The 16,795-nt window shown below is 44.1% G+C and overlaps 1 long non-coding RNA gene across 2 annotated transcripts in view; it reads right to left on the bottom strand.

The window, feature by feature from the left end:
- The window catches only part of LOC140470775 (uncharacterized), a 63,974-nt gene that overhangs the window by 14,946 nt on the left and 32,233 nt on the right, over positions 1-16,795 (bottom strand). Inside the window, exon 6 of one of the 2 annotated variants that reach the window (XR_011956684.1) lies at positions 9,496-16,729. The exons of the other annotated variant lie outside the window; for it this stretch is intronic. This is a non-coding gene — a long non-coding RNA (uncharacterized lncRNA). Of the gene's footprint in view, positions 1-9,495; positions 16,730-16,795 lie in introns of those variants that run through there. 2 annotated transcript variants of the gene reach the window in all.

Raw genomic sequence — 16,795 nt, 5'->3', positions numbered from 1 at the left:
GCCATGCTAAATTGCCCGTAGTGTTAGGTAAAGGGGTAAATGTAGGGGAATGGGTGGATTGCGCTTCGGCGGGTCGGTGTGGACTTGTTGCCGAAGGGCCTATTTCCACATTGTAAGTAATCTAATCTAATCTAAGATCTGGCGAAGGATATAGAAAAGCCACAACCATCCATGTCATTATATCCTAAATTGCCTGGGGTACAACCACCGCCCCCATATCCTGTAACACAAATGCCACTCATGTATATTCAAGAAGGGGTGTTGGATGTGCAAGAAGTAGGAACAAGAGAGTACGAAACAGTAAAAGTGAGACTTGCGGAGGCAGTAGAAGATAGCATTAGAAAGGTAGAAAAACTAACACTAGAAGCTGCACAGAGAGTTAAAGAAGCGGAGGAGGCAAGCAGGGTGTTAATGACGCACAACAGAAACAATGAGCAGCCAAAACAAGGGAGACATTCATTATTGGCAGAGCCAGCTGCTCACTCGACACCGTATAGTATTGAGGGCGAAAAGAAGGGAGGATTACTTAATTCTGATCAGTTATTGGATGACGGGTTCTCAGACAGAAGAAGGAGAGATTTGAGGGAACAACGACATGGAGAAAAATTGGATGGGTGGGAATCTGAAAATAGTACAGATATTGAGGATGCAGAATTCCTGACAGAGGATGACCCTCACACCTACCCTGTCACTTTGAAAGGCTCACTCACAATGCATGCTGAACATGAACCTCCAATGCAGCCCCTATCTGAACCAGGTTATAGCCTGCGTCCCAGAGACACATTACAACAGTCCGTACAGTTTCAGCACCACCAAATGCCATTAATTTACAGAGGCTCTTATTTGGGGGATGTTTATCAACCCTTCACATTTACTGACATGAACTGCATCCTGGATAAAGTTACCCCACCCATGGAGGGGGGTGGGCCTTGGATGACTAAATTTTGCCAATATACACTAGGGTACAAGTTATCTATGGGCGATTGGAGAGCTTTGTTGGGCAAGCAATTGAATATGTGGGAAATACAGCAGATTGAAGCGTCTGCGGGGACCACCATACTGCCTAATTCAGAACTGTTTGTGCAGCATGCCACCTGTGTGGGAAGGGCAATGAGGGATAGATTTCCGATTCCACCGGGAGCGATGCACTCGCTCACCTTCACAATGAAGGAGGGCGAGGATATGCCTGCCTTCTTGGCTAGGTGCAAGGGCACATGGACAGATACTGCAGGGAGCCATCCAGGGTCAGGTCAGCTACAGACCACGTTATTTAGGAATGCCGTTATGGCAGGGATGCCTAAGGAAGTAAAGGGGGCAATGGAGAGTAATCCTGATATCCCAGGTTGTTCTACAGAACAGTGGGAGAAACACTTGACGCACCACATGAAGTGTTACAGGACGAAACAGGATGAAGACAAACAGAGTAATGAGTCAGCTCAAGTGCAGTTGCTGAAGTTACAGCTCGATGAGGCTAGGAGGAAGGCTAATGATACAAGGAAGGCCTCCCAAAAAAACAACTAATCAGATGGTTCAGTGACCGTCGCCACAAAACATCCTGCCCAGTCTGGATTCAACACCTGATGGGATGCCTCCCTACTCCCAATATGGGGGCAAGCCCATAGGTGTTTCAGGAGGACTGTGTGGTAAAGGGAGTGGCCGTGGAGCACCAAGAGGTCAGCCACCCAACGCCTGTTTTGCATGTCGCCAGCTCGGGCATTGGAGCTGGAATTGTCCCGTGCTGTGGGGACCCCAGGGAGGGCAGACATTGATTCGAGGACAGTATGTCCGCTCAAGTCAGCCGCCTTTTCAACAGGCTGCTCAGCCTTACCAAGTCCCAAATGTAGCTGCAGCCCCGGTGCAAGGACAGTACCCCCAGACTATGCCAGAAGGACAGGGGTACGAATATTGACGGGGCCTGAGAATCCAGGGGCATGTGGGGTTGGCAGACCCCTATATGCAAATGAGGGTAATGGACAAGACTCTGTCTTTTTTGGTGTAAGATTTTCTACCGTCACTTGTGATATACCTCGGTCAAATATGCCATCCTCCAGCGTCCAGTTGGTAGGGTTCTCGGGCAAACCAGTAAATCTGCCTTTGACATCGCCACTGTGAGACTGTGAGAGACACATAGCTGTAAGGCACATTTCCAATGGGTAAAGGAATCAGTAAGCAGAGGTCATGTTCACATCACATCAGTGGCCGAACAGACGTTTCGTCACCGGTATATTTCTTCACCTTCATGCCCTATGAATTTGATGGGTCGTGACTTGCTGGTGAGATGTGGGGTTTCGGTCCTGTGCGGACTAGACGGGCTGGTAGTGACCTTTCCTAATGGCTATTCTGTCAACTGTTCTATGACAATGATTCACTCTGGATCCCAAATGATGCTATCACCGGACACATCTCCAATGGCAGAAGGGCAGAGAAATATTGGGGACTCCTTGAACCTGAAAACAGGCAGAACGGCGCTATACAGTCTTTATACGGCTGATGGCGACCTTGGGTTCAGATGCTCCTCCTGCAGATCGCCTTCACGTAACCCTGTATTATGATCGTGATGATAATGACATTTATCAGCATGCATTCTATCAGCATTTAGAAGAGACACTATGGGATATTTCCTCTAGTTGTATTCTGATAGGGAAAGAAGGTGTGGCGGGTGTTGTTGAACTGACTGCAGAACAGTTGGAATGGTATGAGATGTCTGAAGAAGTTATACCTCATCTCACATTGGCCGTGCATGCTAAATATCAAGCCAAGGATTTGGGATCTATGTCTAAACGTTTGATGGCGCTAACTGATTGGGGTTGGACTCAGCTACCCGGTTTACAATATTCACCATCAGAGGAAGCTTACAAAATTATGTTCAGGACTACTAACAAGGTACTGCTGGAACATAGGCAGATTGAAAGGTTTCATGGTAGAGAGAAGACAGATCATCCACAGGTTGCAGCGATGCTTGACGCTCTGCCAGATACTTTGTGGTCAGCAAGTTCAATGGGCGTTGGTCACTGCAAACACATCACACCAATCACATTCGATTTGATTGACCACACTCCGATTTGGCAGAGACAATATTCACACAAACCACAGGCTGAAGCCGGCATCGCCGACACAATTGAAGGATTGTTAGCAGCAGGGGTGCTCGAACCCTCCCAGTCAGCCTGGAACACTCCTATCTTACCTGTAGAGAAGCAGAATACTGGTAAATATCGGATGGCCCATGATTTGGGGCGGATTAATAGCGTCGTTTCTGCTCCAACAGTTCCAGTTCCAAACCCCTATACTGCAATGTCTGTGCTGACCCCTGACCATGAGTGGTTCTCATGCATTGATCTGGCCAACGCGTTTTTCTGTTTGTCCTTAGCTGACCATTTGAGGGACATTTTTTCGTTCACCTATAAAGACCAACAAGGGTCCCTCAAGGCTTCGTTTTGTCACCAGGGGTGTTTAATCAGGTACTGAAGCAGCAACTGAATGACATATCACTCCCAAAGGGGGTGACATTGATCCAGTATGTGGATGACATTCTTTTGACCGCACACGACTATGTTTCTTGTCTGGCAGCCACAAAGACGTTGCTGCTTCGCCTGTATGAAGTTGGTTTCAAAGTCTCACGGGCTAAATTACAATGCTGCAGACAAACGGTGTCTTTTTTTGGGTAGAGTGATTTCCGCTAAGGGAACAGGTGTCTCTCCTTTCTGAGATGGATTCATATCTTTTCTATAATTTGGTAAACACAACTGCATATTCTAGCTGATGTCCAGCAAGCGCCTTGTATAAATTCAACATCACCTCCTGCTCTTGGATGCTGTGTGCTTCAGTAACCATGCTCTCTCCCTGTCCTGCCACCTTCAGTCATCCGTGCACATATACCACCCAGCCGCCTCTGCTTGTGCACCCCATTTTCTTAACTGACACACAATGCCAAGGGAAATGGAAAATGCAATCCCTCACCATATTGTGCACTAAAATCTTTTCTTTTTCTGGTTGTTTCTCCAGGTTACATCAGGGCAAGAAGAGAATCAGTAAGTTCTCGTTATTTCATACACCTTCACAGGACAAGAAGCGGTTCATATCAACAAAGATCTGAAAGCAACACTCTCACTTTTCTGCTTTTTCACCCTTATCCCCGGGGGCTACAGCAATGCAGTTGTACATCTAAATATTTCTTTGATGTAACGAGGGTTTCTGTATCTCCCACTTTTAGAGGCAGTCAGTTCCAGAAAGCCCACCATCCTCTGGACAAATAATATTCTCCTCAAATCCCCTGTTAGCTCTAAATCCATGACCTCTGTTTACTGATTCCTTTACCCATTGGAAATGTGCCTTACAGCTATGTGTCTCTCACAGTCTCATACACCTTTCTCAGGTCACCCTTCAACCTTCTCTGCTCCAAAGAGATTAATCTGAGTTTATCCAACCTCTCCTCAATGCTGGAATGTATCACATCCCAGGCAACATCGTCGTGAATCTGCTCTGCACCCCCTTCACTGCAATCACATCCTTCGCTATAGTTAACTAGCGGTGGCCCCACCAAAATCCTGTTCAGTTTTGATATCACCTACCTGCTCTTATAATCTACACTGCGACTGATAAAGGCAAGTGTCCTGAATGCCTTCTTAACTATTAACCTGTCCTGCCAGGATTTTGGGATTTTCAGTCCTTATCGTCTATGTCTGAGATGCATTATTCTTCCCCAAGTCCATTAAAATTATGAGACGTAGGAGTAGCAACAGGCCATTCGGCCCTTAATGTCTGCCCCACTCAATGCAGCTGATTTGATAATCCTCAACTTCACTTTCATCACATAACCTACAATTCCTCTTCCTGATCAAAAATCTCAGCCTTGAATGTACTTCACGACCTAACCTTGACCGCCCTCTGCAGCAAAGAATTCAACAGACTGATTCCCCTTGAAAAGAAGAAATTCCTCATCTCAGACAAACCCCCTTTCCCCTCTCTCGGCCTGCCACATTCTGATTTGATACCCGTCTGGTTCCAGACTCTTCCACAAGGGGGGGGGGGGGGGGGGGAAACAACCTCGATCTGCATCTCTCCTCAAGTCAAGTCATTTGAGAATCTTCAATAAGGTCGCCTTTCTTTCTTCTAAACACCAGATGAGGACAGGCTAGACCTACCAAACCCTTCCTCAACACACAGTCCCTCTATACCCGGATCAACTGAGTGAACCCTCTCTGGACTACCTCCAATGCCCAGTCTATCTCTCCTTAAATAGGAAGGCCCAAGACTGATCACTGTATCACAGATGTGGTATATCTAGTGCCTTGTATAGTTTAAGCAAAATCTCCCGAATTTTATATTCCATTCCCTTTGAAATAGAGGCTATTATGACCGGCTTAACTTGGACGACAGCTTTTGTTTTGGGATTCTCGGACGAGGACTCCTAAACCCTTAGGTGTGCAGCTTTCTGCAATTAAATAATAAGTATTGACTTCAATTTAACTAATGCATGACATAGAACCACATCTATTAATCATTAAAAGTGGATGTGATCAAATGAACCATGTTACAATCACCCAACTAGCTCTCTGATCTAGCAAGCTAAGGTCAGGGCTGAATGGTATTAATGCTAGCCTATTTACACAGACTCCCAGGTGATGTTCCAGTGATGCCCCAGGTGCAAATCCTCCCATGGCAAGGGGTGAAATTTAATTCTATAAAAGGGTTGCATTTAGAATTTAATGCATACACACGGATGAAAAAAAACACCATTTCGACTGGGACAACACATCTATCCTGGGACAGGCTAAGAAAAGACATGCCAAAGAATTTCTAGAGGCCTGGCACTCCAACCACAACGCCATAAACAAACACATAGATCTAGATGCTATCTATCAACCCCTCAGAAAACATACAGGAAATGACATCCCCAAAACCCCAGGAACCCCATCCAAGAGAAAGATATAAATAGAAAGCAGGAGACAACAGCTTCGCTTCACTTGGAAGTCGCCACTAATGATGTTACCTAGCCAGGTAATGAAATGTCTGGATATCAAACCTATAGCTCAGCGAGCAAACCTACACCCTAATGAAGACCATTGACAGGACAGAGTCCCATCTGAGTTACTGAAGTCCTCTTTGGAAGAAAATCTGTCATCTTTACCCAGTCTGGCCTACATATAACTCCAGACAACACAACAATGTGGCTGACTCTTAACTGCCGTATTGGCAGTTAGGGATGGGCAATAAATGTTGGCCCAACCAGTCACACACACATTCTACGACTGTATATTTTTTTAAAAAAAATTGATGTCGACCGAAGGAAATCTGTACCCAGTCTGGATTTCCTGTGTTATCTATTCTGTAATGCCTGGTGTGCCACGAGAGACAAATGACTTGTCAATAGAATACCTATCATAATATGTTAATCTACTGGGTGGCTGCAATGCAAGATGGACACATAGCAAGGAATAGCGCTAACGGTTCAGAAATTGTGGCTTGATAAATATAAATACGAGCCGACAGTGACTATTTGATCTTGGCAGCTGCTGTAAGCTTTATGCAACTAACACCTTCTGCAGAACAATGCATGCCACAAAGTGTTCTGTGGACAGCTGAGATCAAGGACATTTGTAGCAACTGGACCCAGTCATCACCAAAGCTGTCCCTCAATGCAAGGATGTCATCTACTCATGTTTTTGCTGTTGCTCTTTATGCAACTGAACTGGCAGATTCTTTGAACAGTTCGTGAGATCTGGTGAAGCATACGCTTTCTTTTCTTTCTCTACTACTGCTCTGACTCATCACTAAAGTGTTCAGACCCAAATTGTAATGACCCAGATGCAGCTGGATGGACAAGTTGCCGCTTTTAAAGACTGGTAGTAAGCGCCAACTGATCATTTAAGGTCCACAATCTTGAATTTCAAGAAGCATCATGGAGAGCTTCAGTGTCCAGGAAGACTGGGTCCATTTTTGTTTCTCATTTATATAAATGATTTTGATGAGAATATAGAAAACATAGTTAGTAAGTTTGCAGATGACACCAGGGTTAGTAATATAGTGGATAATGAAGAAGGTTATCTAATATCATAAATTAATTGGTCAATGGGCTGAAAGTGGCAGATTGTGTCAAATTTGAATAAATGTGAAATAATGCATTTTGGTAAGACAAACAAGACAGGACCGATACAATTAAAAGTAGAGCCATTGGTTGTGTTGATGAACAGAGACACCTGGGGGATTTCTGAAGCTTGCATCATATATAGATAGGGAGGTTAAGAAGGCGTTTCACACGCTTGCTTTTATTGCTCAGACTTTTGAGTATAGAATTTGGGATATCCTATTGAGGTTGAACAGGATGGTGATAAGGCCTGTTCTGGAGTATTGTATCTAGTTCTGGGCTCCTTATTATAGGAATGAAAGTATTAAACTGGAGAGGGTTCAGAAGAAATGTACTTGGATGTTGTAGGCAATTGAAGGTTTGAGTTATAAAGAGAGGTTGGATATGCTGGGACATTTTTCACTGGAGCATGGGAGGTTAAGAGGTGACTTTATAGATGTTTATAAAATAATGAGGGGCATAGATAAGGTGAATGGCAGTTGTGGGGGCTTTCAAATTTAGAGGGCATATTTTTAAGTTGAGAGGAGACAGATTTTATAGTTGGCAATTTTTCTTACATAGTGATTTGTGTGTGGAATGAACTTGCAGAATAAGTTATGGATACAGACACAATTACAATATTTAAAAGCCATTAAGATAAGTACATGATTAAGAGATTTTTGAAAGGATATAGGTCAACCGCAGGCACATGGAACCTGAAGTTTAGGAATATGTTCAGAATGGACTATTGGATTGAAGGGTCTGTTTTGGTGATATTTGACTTTGACTCTAAGTAACTCCAGGATCACAATGGGGTGGTTGGGTCTCAAAGTGGGAAAGTAACCTTTATTCAGTTCTAATTATTTTTATTAACCGACTGCCTCCTTCACTGCCTCAGACTGATTCCTGAGATGGCAGGACTGACAAATGAGGAAGGACTGAATTCGTTAGGATTATACTTACTAGAGTTTGGAAGAATGGGGGTGGGATGAATTCCAACAGGGTAAAAACAGGAAGCATGTTCCCCCTAACAGAAGTAAAGGGGAGGAGTTCCAAACCAAGGGGTCATAATTTAAAGGAGTCAGGTTGGAGAGCTGAAATGAGGAGAAATGTCTTCACCCAGAGAATGGGGAGACTGTGGAATTCTCTACCACAGAAAGTGATCAGGGCCAGAACACTGAATGTTGTTCAAGGATGATTTGGGTAGAGTACTTGGAGGCTAAAGGGAGAAAGTGGGGAATAGGAGACTGATTTGGGCAATCCCACTGGAGGAGGATGGAAGGACCACATGGCCAATACTCCTGCTTCAATTTCCTGTCCTTCAGCCCCTTTGTTTAAGGACAATTGCAGAAATGGTCAGAAAATGCAATGAGCCTTGGATTAAGACATTGTCTTTTCCCTTGTAGAGGGAGGCTGACAGTCATGTGACTTACACATCGTTAATACACCTTGAAAGGACAAGGGACCAAAATGCCGGTGCCAGAAGGCAGGAAAATAATGGCTCGTCCATCTACCAGAATATTCGGAGGAGTGAGTCACAGAACTCTGCTGCCCCTACTGGTGAAAGATAGAAGTTCCTTCTGGTGACAGGCATGGCTTGTCTTCATTTGTCATCTTCAACTGAAGAAAGAACAGACCAAATTAACACAGGAACTTCACATCGAAGAAATGGTTTCAGGTTTCTCTCTAACTCTAGAGCACGATTGATTCCAAATTCTGAAAATGAATCCCGAAACTTTAGGAGCTTAGAAGACAGGAGGCCTTCTATCCAAGTGACTCAGTGGTTAGCACTGCTGCCTCACAGCAACAGGGTCCCAGATTCGATTCCAGACTCGGGCGACTGAATGGAGTTTCACATTCTCATCGTGCAGAGAGTTTCCTCCAGGTGCTCCAGTTTACTCCCACAGTCCAAAGATGTATAGGGCAGGTGAATTGGCCATGCTAAATTGCCCAGTGTTAGGTGCATTAGTCCGAGGGAAATGAGTCCCTTTTAAATCTTTCCCCTCTCACCCTAAATCTATGCCTTGCTCCCACCCCAGGGAAAACACCATGTCTATCTCCAGTTTCAATGCCCCGTGATTTTTTTCTAAAATCCTCTAATTTCACCCCTGTGTCTCCGACACTGCAGGGAAAACAGCCCCAGCCTATTCAGCCTCTCCCTATAGCTCAAACCCTCCAACCCTGGCAACATCTTTGTAAATCTTTTCTCAGCCCTTTCAAGCCACACAACATCCTTTCCTCGTGGGGACAACAGAATTGCAATCAATATTCTAGAAATAGCTGAACCAATGTCCTGTACAGACTCAGCGTGATATCCCGACTCCTATACTCTGTCTGCAGCTGGAAAAGTGCAGCAGGTAAGGCAGCAACAGATGAGCATGAGAGTCCACGTTTCAAGCATAAGGGACTTCATCAGGAACTACATTCCTGTTGAAGGGCTTATGCCCACAATGTTGACTCTCCTGTTCGTCAAATGCTGCCTGACCTGCTGTGCTTCCCAGCATCCGCATTCCATTTTGTTACTTCTTCCAAACAACTCAATCGAGTTATGACTTGGAGGTGCCAGTGTTGGACTAGTGTGCACAAAGTTACAAAACCAGGAGAACAAGTTTTTTTGAAGAATTACATTTTATTTTGCTGAGAAACTGCATGAAGCGATGTAAAACTCTGTAAAACTATACCAAGGGTTTGTCAATCGGACATAGCTTGCAGAATTGGGTGTTATTTTGCTCAAAAACTATATGAAGCCATGTAAAATGCTGCAAAACTATAGACAACGTTTGTAAGTCTGACATAGCATTGGGACACAGACAGACTACACACCTGTTGTTTAAAAAGCTGAGCTATCTTGAGAATGTAATTTAAAAGAATTTCTGGAATTTACATATCAAAAACAGAAGTCAGCATATTCCATTATGAAAGATGGAAGTTTTATACAAGTCACATGTTCCTCAAATGCCTGCAGTTCATCTACCTTACCTATTAGGCCTCTTGCACTGAAACAAATGCAGTTTAATTTATCAGTCTTACCTAAATCTCTGCTTTGTTCCTGACTGTTTGAATGGCTCCCTTTGCCAACTTACCAGTCTCAGATTGATCCCTTCCCTCAATATCTCCCTGGGTCCCACCTCCCATTCCCCCACCCCACCTTACTTCTTTTCACCCTCCCCAGCAGCTCTCACAAATATCCCTGCCATTGTATTAGTCACTTTCCAATTCTGATGCAATCTGTCCTTCTAATACAGATACTTCTACACCAGAAGAGATTTCAATGACCAAACATGTGAACTCTTCTCCCCTGCACCAGCTCCTCAGCCACATGTTCATCTGCTCTAGTCTCCTATTCCTATCATCACTAGCTCATACTAACCTTCAGGACCTACTTTTTTTAATTCCTACCTAATTTCCTATAGTCTCCTTTCAGTGTCATCCTTTTCCCTTCCTATGTCGTTAGTTCTAATGTGTACAATGACCTCCCTCTAGTCCCACTTTGCTTTGAGAATATTCTGCACTCTAACCATGATACCCCTAATCCTAGCTCAGGGAGGCAACACTCCATTCTGATTTCTCGCTGTCAGCCACAGAAACGTCTCTGTGGGCCTCTCACGAGAGAGTCCCCATCATAATCGATCGTTTGGAACCTTACTGACCCCTTGCTACATTACAGCCAGTCTCAATATACGAAACTTAGTTGTCTGTGCTACATTTCCCCTGAGAGTCCATCACCCCCTCCATTTTCTAGGTGTGCCATCTTGTTCAAGATCTGTCGCAGAATTTGAATCCTGTGTGGGCAGGCTTGTTCCAAAAATCAAGAGTTTACTTAATACCACACTGACCCGCTGTGATTTCAAAATGTTTGTTGTATGACAATAAAATAAAACAATCTGTGTTCAAATCAACAAAGTTATTGGATGGAACTTTGCATGTTTGTTGGTTTCATTGTATTTCCACTGGACTCAAGATAAATGAGAAAGTACCAGATAGGCAGCATCATAACCATTATGGTACTGAAATTAAAAAATAACATTCATTTTTCAGTGAATGGGGAAAGCAAATGGGGATGTAGCTCAATGTATGCTGGTGGAAAGTCACTAATATAATTGGGTAAAGACTTCTAGTTTTGGAACTGCAAAAGGAATTGATCCCAGGTCAATTTTAGCTTTGTAGTGCAGACTTACAATAATCTGATGGTTTAACTTCATTCCTAATGGAGGGCTTATGCCCAAAACGTCGACTCTCCTGCTCCTCAGATGCTGCCTGACCAGCTGTGCCTTTCTACCACAGGTTGAACAAACAGATTAGTTTCCTGTTATTTGTTCTGTTTTTTGCAGTCACCTTATGACATCTGCTCAATTTTCTTTCTGAGCCGTCTGTGCTGGGTCAATTAAAAAATGATGACAGTCTTGATCTGATGCCATTTGGAAATCGAAATATTCTTCTATCCTATCTTGACTGTGTGAGTGTCTCTTCCATCTTTCAGAGCACTTAGAAATCTTCTCATTCATCATTTTTGGTTGGTTCATGTAGCTACATTGTGCCCTATTTTTGTCCATCTCCTGCCTGTTTTTTTTCTGTATATAAATCAACTGCACCACTACCACCACCCCCGCCCCCCCCCTGCCCCCAACCATGCCAATGAGATTTCAGTCTGTAAGTCACTCCCAGTTATCTGTTATTCTACACGCAAACCTCCCGATCCCCTTGACTTGACTCACTCCTGAATATCTCTTATTTTATTATATAGACCGTTCTATCAACTTGATAAGATCCCAGATGATAACTCACTCCTAAGTATATGTTATTCCATGTATAAACCATCCTGAAAGCCTCGATTTCTCAAAAAGATTTTAATATGTAATATGTAACTCACAAACCTTATTGAATTCTTTGAGAAGGTGACTAAGGAGGTGTACGAGGGTAAAGCGGTAGATCTGGTATATATGGATTTTAGTAAGGCGTTTGATAAGGTTCCCCATGGTAGGCTACTGCAAAACATACAGAGGTATGGCATTGAGGGTGAGTTGGAGGTTTGGATTAGGAATTGGCTGGCTGGAAGAAGACAGAGGGTAGTAGTTGATGGTAAAGGTTCATCTTGCAGTGCAGTTACCAGCGGTGTTCCGCAAGGATCTGTTTTGGGACCATTGCTGTTTGTCATTTTTATAAATGACCTGGAGGAGGGGCTTGAAGGTTGGGTGAGCAAGTTTGCGGATGATACGAAAGTCGGTGGAGTTGTTGACAGTGAGGAAGGCTGTGTCAGGTTACAGCGGGATATAGATAAACTGCAGAGCTGGGTAGAAAGGTGGCAAATGGAGTTCAATGTGGGTAAGTGTGAGGTGATTCACTTTGGTATGAGTAACAAAAAGATGGGGAACTGGGCTAATGGTCAGATACTTGGTAGTGTGGATGAGCAGAGGGATCTTGATGTCCATGTACACAGATCTCTGAAAGTTGCCACCCAGGTAAATAGTGCGGTGAAGAAGGCATATGGCGTACTGGCTTTTATTGGTAGAGGAATTGAGTTCCGGAGTCCTGAGGTCATGTTGCAGTTGTATAAGACTCTGGTGCGGCCGCATCTGGATTATTGTGTGCAGTTTTGGTTGCCATACTATAGGAAGGATGTGGAGGCACTGGAACGGGTGCAGAGGAGGTTTACCAGGATGTTGCCTGGTATGGTAGGAAGATCGTATGAGGAAAGGCTGAGGCACTTGGGGCTGTTTTCATTGGAGAAAAGAAGGTTAGGGGTGACTTGATAGAGGTGTACAAGATGATTAGGAGTTTAGATAGGGTTGACCATGAGACCTTTTTCCACGTATGGAGTCAGCTATTACGAGGGGGCATAGCTTCAAATTAAGGGGTGGTAGGTATAGGACAGATGTTAGGGGTAGATTCTTTACTCAGCGAGTCGTGAGTTCATGGAATGCCCTGCCAGTAGCAGTGGTGGACTCTCCCTCTTTATGGGCATTTAAACGGGCATTGGATAGACATATGGAGGATAGTGGGCTAATGTAGGTTAGGTGGGCTTGGATTGGCGCAACATCGAGGGCCAAAGGGCCTGTACTGCGCTGTATTTTTTCTATGTTCTATGTTCTCTCTGTCTGTCTCTGGACAGATGCTGCCAGGCCTGAAGCACGAACAAGGTCCTCGGGGGGTGAGTCCGAGTTCAGGATCCTATTAAGGTTCGGTTGGTAGATGGATGACAGTGTGGGAGGGTATACAATGGGATTAGAAGAATAGAGACAGAGACTGTTTCCTAAATGGGGAAAGGTTTCGGAAATCCGAAGCACAGAGGGACTTGGGAGTCCGAGTTCAGGATTGTCTTCAGGTCTGACCAGAGCCTTACACAGCCTTAGCAGACCACATTTTGGAACATTGTGAGTAGTTTTGGGCCCCCTATCTAAGGAAGGATGTGCTGGATCTGGAGTGAGTCCAGAGGGAGTTTACAGGAAAAATCCCAGGGATGAAGAACTTGTCATAAGAGGAGAGGTTGAGGACTCTTGAGTCTGGACTCGATGGAGTGTAGAAATATATGGGAGAATCTGATTGAAAATTCGAGAATGCTGAAAGGCCCGGATGAAGTGAACATGGAAACGTTTCCACGAGTAGGAGAGATGAAAATGCGAAGGCACAGCCTCAGCGTGAAGGGATGTCCCTTTAGAACTGAGATGAGGAGGAATTTCTTCAGCTAGACACAAGGGAATCTGTGGAACTCATTGCTGCAAAAGGCTGTGGAGCCTAAGTCATTGATTGTGTTTAAGACAGAGATGGATAATTTCTTGTTTCGTAAGGGGATTTCTTGTTTCGACAGGAGTTTGGGGTTGAGAAACATTCAGTCACGGTCAAATGGTAGAACAAGTTTTATTGGCTGATTGCTCTAAAATTGTTCCTATATCATAGTCTTCTGCTCTGCTGGGTTACAGTCTGGTATCTAATGGAGGTGTTTGGAGGTAGTTTATATAGAGTAACTGTACCAGGGAGTGCAATACAGATAGGAGAATGGTTGAGGGACTCGGGGTAGTTTACATATCGACGCTGGGGAGAGAGTTATGGACTGGAATCTAATTGAAGGTTCCAGCATAGTTTGTACAGAGATATCCAGGAATAAGATACAAACTGGAATCTAATTACGTGTGGTTTTTACATGGAATAGCAGTTATTTGGGACTGAGATACAAATTGGAATCTTAATTGGGGTTCCAGATGTTTTAGAATGGAATAACAAGTCGTTGCAGAGAAGAGGAATCTTAATTGGGGTTCCAGATGTTTTAGAATGGAATAACAAGTCGTTGCAGAGAATAACAAGTCGTTGCAGAGAAGACGGTGCAGAGAAGATTTACCAGGATGTTGCCTGGAATGGAGAGTAGGTCGTACGAGCATAGGTTGAGAGTTCTCGGCCTTTTCTCGTTGGAACGGCGAAGGATGAGGGGTGACTTGATAGAGGTTTATAAGATGATCAGAGGAATAGATAGAGTAGACAGTCAGAAACTTTTTCCCCGGGTACAACAGAGTGTTACAAGGGGACATAAATTTAAGGTGAAGGGTGGAAGGTATAGGGGAGATGTCAGGGGTGGGTTCTTTACCCAGAGAGTGGTGGGGGCATGGAATGCGCTGCCCGTGGGAGTGGTATAGTCAGAATCATTGGCGACCTTTAAGCGGCATTTGGATAGGTACATGGATGGGTGCTTAATCTAGGTTAGAAGTTCGGCACAACATCGTGGGCCGAAGGGCCTGTTCTGTGCTGTATTGTTCTATGTTCTATGTTCTATGTTGTGGTTCTGTTCGCCGAGCTGGGAATTTGTGTTGCAGACGTTTCGTTCCCTGTCTAGGTGACATCCTAAGTGCATGGGGGCCTCCTGTGAAGCGCTTCTGTGATCTATCCTCTGCCATTTGTAGTGGTTTGAATCTACTGCTTCTGGTTGTCAGTTCCAGCTGTCCATTGCAGTGGTCGGTATATTGAGTCCAGGTCGATGTGCGTATTGATTGAATCTGTGGATCAGTGCCATGCCTCATGCCAAAGGGAGATTTAACAGGATGTTGCTTTGGGGACTGGAGAGTTTCAGTGATGGAGAGAATTGGACGTGGAACTACATTTCAAAGAGTTGTTGGATCAAAATCCTGGTTCTCCCGAATAGTATTGTGGGTTTACCCTTACCCCAAGGACTGAATTCATTTAAGAAGTGGAGGTGACAGTATTGGAATGCGGTAGACAAAAAAGTTTTTAAAAAAGTCACAACACATCACAGCTTGTACTTCCAAATACACCTGTTGGACTATAAACCAGGTGCTGTGTGACTTTTAAAGTCATTCTAGAAGGCAAACACGTGGGACTAGTTTAGTTTGAGATTATGGATGGCATGGACTAGTTGGACCGAAGGGGCTGTTTCCTTGCTGTGTGATTCTATTACTCTATTATGAAGGAGGTGGACAGGAAGCAGCTGTTTCCCTTAGTCGAAGGGTCAGTAACAAGGTGGGGTGGGGTGTTGCATCATTTTAAAGTGAAGGGTAAGAGGTTTAGAGAGAGATTTGAGGATTGTTTCACCCAGAGGATGGTGGGGATCTGGAATGTGCGCAAATAAAAAAAATTGGACTTTCAGTTCCCGTTTGAAATCACTAATTGCTCCAGTTTGTGGAAATGGCACTTTGTAACTGCAGCGGGTGGGGGGTGTGTTCCATCATTTATTAATGTGGAATATTGATAATCAAGGAGCAGGAGGGGGCCATTCAGCCCATTGAGCCGGTTCCACCATTCAATGGCTGATCTGTGACTTGACTCCATAGACCTGCCTTTGGCCCCTATTCCACTTAATGACTTCGCTGAACAACAAAAACTGTCAGATTGAAAACTTACAACTGATCCAGCAATGCCTGCTGTTTGTGGAAGAGAGTTCCAAACCTCTCCCAGCCTTTGTGTGCAGTAATACTTCCTAACATCTCTCCTGAATAGTGTGGTCCAAATTCTCTGGCAATGTCCTCCCTAGTTCTAGGGGCCCCAACCAGTGGAAATACTTTCAATTTTTCCACCCTGTCCTTTTCTGTTAATATCTTTGATCAGATCATCCATAAACCCTGTAAATTCTGGACACAACAGACTTAATTAGTGTTATCAACCCCCATACCTGGGCTTCAGGGGTTAAGTTATTATTCTTGTAAACTCCGGCTGTACTCCCTTCTAGGCCAATCTATCCTTCCTCAGGAGTGATGCCAAGATCTGCTCCAAGTGGAGTCTAACCAGGGTTTTGTATAACTGCAGCATCCTTTCTGCATCCTTGTACGCCAGCTCTCCCAATATAAAGGCCAGCATTCAATTGGCTTTCTTCAGGCAATGAATGACAGAAATAAAAAGAAACACAGAAATTGTTGGAGAAACTCAGCAGGGACAGATATTATTTGCCACCTGGGGACTGACTGTTTACTGTTGAAGGCAACTTTCCATCTTTTCTCTTGACCCTTTTGAGCTGTGCTGGAGCTGTATACTGTTCAGTCAAGAACACGGCACACGTTAGCAACTATTCATTTCATTTACAAACCTTGAGATTCTTGAACAAGGGGGCGTACTCTGAGAATTAGTATTAAATGGCGAAAAATCAAAGGCTGTCCATATAGCTGAGGGAGGCTTTGTGCGATAGGTATAACTCAACTTGTAATTTGTAGGGCAGACCCTGGGATCCATCTGAAAAAAATAGAACTATATTAGTTTTTCATGATTTCACTACTTTTTTCCTTAGAGGGATATATA

This window comes from Chiloscyllium punctatum, chromosome 52 (genome assembly GCF_047496795.1).
Source record: "Chiloscyllium punctatum isolate Juve2018m chromosome 52, sChiPun1.3, whole genome shotgun sequence".
NCBI classification, from domain to species: Eukaryota; Metazoa; Chordata; class Chondrichthyes; order Orectolobiformes; family Hemiscylliidae; genus Chiloscyllium; species Chiloscyllium punctatum.
The sequence above is the reverse complement of the archived record's forward strand: the minus strand, read 5'-3'. Positions and strand labels throughout refer to the sequence as shown.